General features: G+C 29.6%; 1 long non-coding RNA gene across 1 annotated transcript; it reads left to right on the plus strand.

The window, feature by feature from the left end:
* Positions 1-597: 597 nt before the first annotated feature.
* LOC111317373 (uncharacterized) lies at positions 598-2,719 on the plus strand. The gene is made up of 4 exons (XR_002693492.2): positions 598-817; positions 935-1,069; positions 1,978-2,094; positions 2,433-2,719. It is a non-coding gene; the product is annotated as an uncharacterized LOC111317373 (long non-coding RNA).
* Positions 2,720-8,646: the final 5,927 nt, after the last annotated feature.

Raw genomic sequence — 8,646 nt, forward strand, 5'->3', positions numbered from 1 at the left:
ATCTCACACTACAAGGAAACATGTTTTAAGCAACGAAAATTTATTGTTAGAATTTTTCATTGCTAAAAGTCATTAATACTGATGGTTTACTATAGATGATTGATGGATTCCAATGAATTGAATTTTAATTTTAGCAACGGAGTTAGCATCGAAAATCCATCTGTAAAGACAAAAATTACACGTCAAAAGGTATTTCTTCGCTAAATGTTCCAGTCAAAAGTTTAGAAATGACACCAATATTAGCGACAGAGTTAATGATGGATTTCTGTCACTAATTATGTTTTATTTCGCATATTTAGTGACGAAATATTTTCGTCGTTAATTCTTTATTTTCATAAAACCTTTATTTTTTTATTTTTTAAAAGGAAAATAATCATTAGCGATGAAAAGTTTCATTGCCAATTGTCATCTGGTGAATTAGAGACGAACTTCCATTGTTAATTTTCGTCGCTAATGCTTAATTAGTTTGTTAGAATTTTTTTTAACAACGGATTTTACCGACGAAACATTTCCACTGCTAAATCAAAACTTTAGTTTAAATTATTATATTTCTTTTCTCTCCTCTCCTCCGTTACTTCTTTCTCTCTCCCCTAGCCCTCCCTCCCCAACCAACACCAACACCAACACCACACAACCTTTTCCTTGACTCCGGCAAGTTTTTCCGCTGTTTGGCCACCTGATCCCATCGTTCATGTAAGATTCAACAGCCTGTTCCCTTCCCTTTCTCTCCTTGTTTCCCCTTCTTTCTCCAGTTGCCCTCCTTTACATTACCACCCCCACTTGCTCTTTCCATTGCTCCTTCTTCATAAATCTGAGGGTGGGTTTGGAATTTTGGTATTTTTTCCTATTAAGGTTTTTTTCCAATTTGAAATATGGGTTTTGAGATTTTTTTCTAATTACTAATTTATTGCTTTTTTATCTACACTGAGTTTAGTTAAGCAGCTGTTTTTGATGCTTTCTCTGAGATTAAGAGCTTGGGCTCTGTTCGTGTTTGTAAGGGTTCTTCTACGGGCAAGTCTTTTTGTGATTTTGTCGACTTCATTCCTCCTCAGGACAAAACGTCAAATTTGTTAGTAACTTTTCTTTTTCAAAGTATTCTTTGTTTTTCCTTTCTCGTTGTTTCAAAATTTGATCTTTCATCTGTTTTGGGTTACTAGTATATTGTCAAAAAAGTTTGATCTTTTAGGCATCGTTTACAGTGATCTAATTACCATGGTGATAAAATCATCAATAATCTTAAATTATTATATTTAATACAATATTATAAATCACTAATAGTTTTAAAGCATTATATTTGGTAGTATATGAAAAAAATAAATCATATAATACTAAATATCCAAAATAACATTGAAAAAAAAAAATAATACTTTTTGAATCAATAATTTATATAATAATTAAAAGTTATTTTATAAAAAACTATAAAATAAAATCAATTTTGATAAAAATAATTTCCAAAAAAAATAAATTTATTATTTTTTTAGTCAATATAAATTTATAACATAAAACATTTTTAAAAAATAAGTAATTAAAAAAACAAAAATTTTAAAATTTTTAGTGACCAGTATCTTATATTAGTGTTAATTATATTTTTCGTAAAGGTAAATTAGTTAAAAAATAATATTAAAAATTATTTTTTCATGATGATAAAATTTTTTTCATCATTTAGATTGAGAATTAAATCACTCTCAAAGACAATGAGCTTATTATTATAATGATTTGATATCATTAACACATAAAATTTTAAAATTTTTATAAAATAAAGTGATGTAACTATTGAGTATAGATCAATGTAATTTTTAAACATATCACCTTATATCAAACACTTTCTTAGGGTGGAGCAAATGCTTGCTATTAAATGATAGAATGTGTTCAGTTATGTCTGACTTTTTGGTTGATCTTTTATACGTATATTCTCGGTTGAACTTTATATATGGTTCATCTTTAAGATGTCTTCCTTTTCTTTTGTGATATGACTAGCACATCATGCTATTAAGGCAAAGAATAACACTTTTCTAATGGGAAAATGAAAGGGTGATGAAGTCACTTCGAGATTCTGATGCAAGAAAAAATGGAGTTGGGAATGTGTTTGTCTAGGTACAGATCTTTCTACTTTTAACAGTATGTTAATTAAGATGGGGAAAATATTATTATTAATTTACTAATTTATTGTTTCCTTATTTACATTGAGTTTATCCTATATCAAGAAAAAATGATTTTAGTTTTATTTCTTTAGCACACATATAATCTCAAGGTGCAGTAGGTGAAGTTTACTTTTAGCCTTGTTCCAACTAGGCAAAGGAATTTATCTTCTTTTTTTTTTTTTTTTTTTTAAATTTTGACTAGGAGTCTTTGTACATTGTATCTTCTGTTTCAAAGTTGTGTTGGGTAGTTTACTTTCATTTTGATTGCAAACAAAACTTTGTAAAATACAGGAAAGGTATAAAGAAATGGACTATGTTGGAGGATAGGGATTAATGCTAGGCTGATCTAGTTGGATCATTCGCACAATGTTTGATGAGAGAGAAAGATGTATCGTTTTCCAAAATAGAAAGATATATCTCATATTTATTTTTCTTATTTTTACTTTTATATTAAGTTTGTATCCTGTTTGTTTTAAGTTTGTAACATATTGTACAAAGTTTAATTTTTGCATTTTGTATAGAGTTTGTAACAATTTTATAAAATATTATTTTATTTCTTATTATGAGTATTTATTATATTTTTCTGCAAAAGGACTGATCTTCCTTTGGGATGCAGAAGAATTATTTTAGTTGAAGAGTCAAAGCAGATCGATCCTTTACTAAAAAGAAATGATCTTTTGGGCTTTTAAGGAAACATAGCAATTTTGCAAAAAAACCGTTTTCCATATAAAGTTTTATCGACATAATTTTGTCACTAAAATATTATTGAAGAAAATAATTTTATTAACAGAATTTTGTAAATTATTCACGAAATTGCCATAGCTAAAAGTATATTCATATAGAAACTGTTTCTGTTGCTAAAAAGTTTAGCAACAGAATTTTCCGTCGCTACAAGTTAACCTATTACTAACGGAATTTTTGTTACAGATAGAATATTTTTAGCGACTTCAACTTTTTTGATGGAATAATAACGCCAAATTTTATCGCTGCTATGATTTAGCAACAGAACTCGGACTTTAGCGATGAAAAATTTTTACACTAAAAGCCAGTTTTCTAGTAGTATCAAACCGTGCTATCTACACTTCCTCAACCATTACCACCTCAAAACGTCGATAATCGAATAATCCTAGCAGATTAAAGATGAACATAGAAGGTAGCAACTTGTCCAATTAATGAAATTGCAGAGGAAAAAAATCCCTTTTGGAAGGGGAATCATCGTTCACTCACTACAGGAGAATAAGTTTTTAGTGGTATTTTTTCATATTTAGTGACGTTTATTAATGTTGTTAAATGATTCACAGCATTTGAAAAAAACGTTATTAAGAGTGTCGATGCGTAAGGAAAAATAGCAATATTTTAGAAAACAAGGTCACTAACCTATCAGTATTTTCGCATACAAATGCCACTAAATTTAGCAGTATTTTTCTTTACAAACACTGCTAAATTGTTATTTAGTGGCATTTGTGTAAAAAAATCAATAATTTAGAGGCACCACTAATTTCTGTAATTTAGCGACGTTTTTAGACATAAGCGTTGTTAAATTAACGACGTTTTTTTTACTACAAACGTCTTTAAATTAAAAATTTTACTTTTTTATTTTTTTAATATTTATTATTATTATTAAATAAAAATAGATAAATATTTTTAAATTCATAAAAACAAATTTAAATTCATAAATTAAATATTATAAATATTTAAATATCTAAATATATAATTTTTTCTATTATGCATGCAAGTGAAAGTTTAATACAATAACATTCATATTATTTCATTACATTAACCAACAATTTAAAATGTATAAATTTGATGATCTCTTAGACTTGTAGCATTGCCATTGATGAAGGATTTTTTTCACTATGATCACTAGTGTGCTTAAGAACTAGAGCAATTGCAAAATACCAATGGGCAAAAACACAATTGACAGAAATGGAGCAATTGCTGATGAGCAAACCCTTATCTCAATCGAAAAAAAAAAAGAAAAAAGAAACATAACAGTATTTTTACAGATTAATATACAAAATAAGCAAAAAATTAAAAACAAACAGTCAAACATAAGAAAAAAAATTGGCAACTAACCTTTATCTCTAGCATATTAGACATGCATATTGATAGTTATTTCTGATGCATACAGAGGATATATTGTTTTGGGCTTGTTTTAATATTGTCAAGATAACAAAAGCTAACCCAAAAATTCATATTTGGAATTTGAGTTACTCCTTTCACTATTAATGCTTCTTCTTAGAGTTCTTTTTGCAAAATTAAACTTCTACTTTTCGAGTTTTCTGCAAAGCAAAAGGGAAATATTATCCCCTTTTCTTCTACTTGCAGAAAATGAAAACTGCATGTTAGCAGTTGAAAACATTGTACGATAAAGAGCACCTGCTTCTAGTAATAAGCTAATTTATTAGGTTGATTTTTCTTTTTCATATGATTTCTAGATTAAAAGGACTATATATATATATATTTTATTTCCCCTTTAAAATATATATGCTAATTCTTTTTTAACCTATTAGTATATGTTTCATAACGAACAAATGTTTTTTTTTTCTATTTGAAAATTTGTAGGTTCCCACCTAATTAATTAATTAAAAAACATATGTTTTCATTATTAAATAAAATATTTAAATGGACTACTTATATTACATGATGAAATTATGTGTATTTATAAATGCTTTGGGTCCTACCTTGCATAAAATCCTTAACTTTGTTAATGACTTTCTTGTTGGACTGACCTAATTAATTTTAACTTTTACTAATATCAAATTTAAACTTGTATGTATGCATTATTGTATGTGTATGCATACATCACTAAAAATTATTGATATCTCATTTATACGATGACAACGCTATATACGTGTAAAAAACATACACACAAAATGCACTTAATTGTTTTGTGATGACTTTTTTAAAATAATAATAAAAAAATGAGATGACTTACTGGATTAGAAAATTTGATGTGACAAAAAAGGACATTTTTTGTGTATAACTTTTTAATTTCCTACGATAAATATTATAGTTTTTTTTTTTTCTTTAAGAGGATGCAAGTTTAAATCATTATTTTCAACAAATGCATGCAGGAATATATGCAAGAATTGCACCAAGAGAGATTTCATTAATAAACAAAAATAAATGACATCAACTAAGCAATTCACTTCTATATATGTGCATCAGTAATGTATTGTCCGCATCACTTTTAACCAGCTGATCAGTTTTATTATTCCTTAAATCTAAAGCCAATTCCCTAATTTATTGGGCCTTGTGCCCACTATTTTTAATGGCCTCCACTTGTGGCCACTACTTTCAAGCGGAGCTTGTTTTGGGTCGCTGGTAGCATCAATGGCCTCGTCAGCACCATCCACAGGGGTTGTCACATAAACAAAGCCTTTCTCTGTTTTGTTTGTTTACTTAGGCAACATCTACAGGAGTCGAGTGGCTGAAGGTGTATTTAGTGATATCGTGAAAAAGAAAGGCCTTGACTCCAAGTTTAACATTGACTCCATTGATTACCATGACGTACATACACTTCAAATATGCTAAAAAAGGTAGTTTTGGACTGATTCTTTACTTTTATGTATAAGGGCAAATATCTGCATGTTTTGGTTTAGATTTTGGTATTAGGATCAGTATAATTGAAGCTTTCTGGAGATACCAATGAATTTAAATGATAAAAATTGATGTTTTCTAAGATTCCAAGAATCAATCATCAATTGAAGAAAATCAATCATCAATTATCAAAAAATGAAAATCAATCATCAAACCAAGAAAAATAAAACTTGGAAAATTTATTAATAATCATTGAAATCGAGGAAACCTTTAGCTTGGAGGTGCATGAGTGAGGGTATTCTTAGTTTCACGTCTTGCAAAAATTAATCAAATTTTATTTTAAAAAAAGAATAAAAATATTCTTCTGGACATAGTAAAATAAAAGAATAACAAAATAATAAGAGAAACATGACGAGAAATAAGTCCCAGTCCGCAATTTTTACAGAAGGTAATGTATGAGGATTTTCATATTTAAAGGAGGATTATAAAAATTGATACGGGAATCAATTCATCTGGTTCCTCTGTGCATATTTTGGAAAATGTGGAATGTTTCATGAACTTTGTAGAACAGTGAGCTTTATAGGTCAGAGAGCTTTGTGTGAAAAATTGTGGTGAGGGAGGGAGGAGGAAGCATGTGGGAATCATTATAGGACAGGTACAAACTACTCAGAATACCAACATAAATTCAAGTTGAACAACTAAAATTTACATTCTATTTAACCAAGTCCTTTCAAATTTTAACAAGTATCCACAAATTCAAGTTGAGAGATTCTTTTAGAAACCGTCAGGTCATATTTAATTAAGTGAAATTTACCCTCCTTTCTACTTTCCCATGGTTTAATAAATATGGATTCATCTTGATATCTACTGACATGCAAGTCACTTAACAATCTGCACTTTGAAGAAAAGATGCAAAAAAAGAGGGGGAGATTATGGCCATATTCAGTGGGCACAAAATACATGTTTACCTAAACCTTGTTTTTATGGTCTTATGTCTAATTCAATCATTTAGCATGGTATATAAACAAATTGCAGATTATCACATCAGGGGAGCAAGGGAAAGCATACTCTTATTCCTAGCAATGCAGCAATTGCACCTCTTTGGAATGCCCGACCATTCGTAAATATAACCCTCACATTCACATCCAGTTCCCAGCAATGAAGAAAGGAAGCCACCTAACTGACATTCTGCATCACCATTTGCATTCCACAGAGATCAGATGCATTCCACAGAGATCAGATATGAATGCTAAGGCATAATACACTGTAGTCTAAAATTGATTTAGCAAAATTGCAACCTCTATACGCAGCGTCTTCTTTTAATTCGTTTCTCTCTTGTGTTCTTATACCTTTTCTTTCTTTTTTTTTTTTTTGAGCATTTGGCTTAAACAATTGTCCTATGAGTCCCCTGTCCCGTCACTAGAAAGAATAACATTAAAACCTCTTTAAAAGCACATTATATTTGAAATGTTATAAATGAACTGTTTCTTGGCATTAAAAGCTCATGTCTCAATCTAATTATGCAATACCAACATAAAAAATAAAATGCGTGGACTACCTCCATAGACCGCTTTCAGCAAATCACAGCAGTAAAACAGTGATCTTCGCTCACAAAATAAAGGAAAATGAAATGTAACTTAACAGGACCATACAGATGTTTACGCATAAATTAAAACCAAAACTAGAATCTTAATTTTTTAGTCTTCAAGCTTTGCTCTTTTTAACCTTTCTAAAAAATATTGCAACAAATGATCAAACAACTAAGCAGAATGAAGTTGAACAATAGTTTAAGCAGAATGAAAAGGAACCTGGTGCGTGCAGCAGTAGGCCGGAGAAGCTGGCTGTGGTATAGGAGGTCGTCGCTTCAGCTTAGAACAACAGGGCGGCCGGCGGTGGAACACCAGAGAAGATGGATTTGTATGGGTTTCAGTATGAGCTTTCGAATGGGTTTCAGTTCAAAATTCAAACAACAATCGGATGGAAAATAAGAAGAAATAGAAAGAAAAAGAAAAGCTGGAACAAGAAAATAAAATAGAAAATGAAAACAAAGTTGGGCAGAGAAGAAATTCAAAACAGAAATGTTCTGGGCATGAAAATGGTCGAAAATTGCGGGTTTAATGTGGGGTTTATTTAGCGGCGTTTGTGTGAACAAACGCCACTAAATAATGCCAAATGATGCGTTTCAATATGTGAGGCTTATTTAGTGGCGATTTCTTTTATAAGCGTCGCAAATGTTTAATAATTAGTGGCATTTTATACTATAAATGTCGCTATTTTGAAAAAAAAAATTTGACTTGTTTTTTGTTTAGTGAAACACGGCAAAATAACTATAATAAAATTATATTTCCGACTTAATAAAATTCAAAATTATTTAGCAGCATTTTATTGTTCAAATGCCCCAAAAGCCCATGATCAGTGGCATTTGATTTTACAAATGTTGCTATATTCAAAACACGAAAACTCGTTACATTTGTTGTAAAACATCACTAAAAAAATGCCACAAAAAGCCTATTTTCTTGTATTGACTTTAATGCTACATATTCATGCCCATTTCAATAGATGAATAATTTTGCTTTTTAGACCATTTTCTCGCATTTAGCCTCCACGACTAATTTCTAAGTTTATTTTCTTGCATTGAGTGGAGACTAAATGTAAAAGGATTATGATAAATAGTGAAGCTTATCTAAAGTCCATTAAACATCTTGCATTGCATTATTGAAGCAAAAGAAACCAATCTACTATCGTGTGCATAGACAGAATAGCTAGCATTCAATTTCCTTATCTCCACCAAGATAAATGACTTCAAATTGTAATCTTAAGAAAACAAGTCTATCACTGTGATTAAATTTCATTTTAGTTAGGGATGTAAATGAATCTTACATGAACAAATGAATGTATGATTATGATTTGTTTGTTTATTTTTAGAGGTGTTTGGGCTAAATAAGAAAATTGCTCTAATCAT

This window comes from Durio zibethinus, chromosome 2, assembly GCF_047325235.1.
Source record: "Durio zibethinus cultivar Kanyao isolate XHJ-2024 chromosome 2, ASM4732523v1, whole genome shotgun sequence".
Lineage (NCBI taxonomy): Eukaryota > Viridiplantae > Streptophyta > Magnoliopsida > Malvales > Malvaceae > Durio > Durio zibethinus.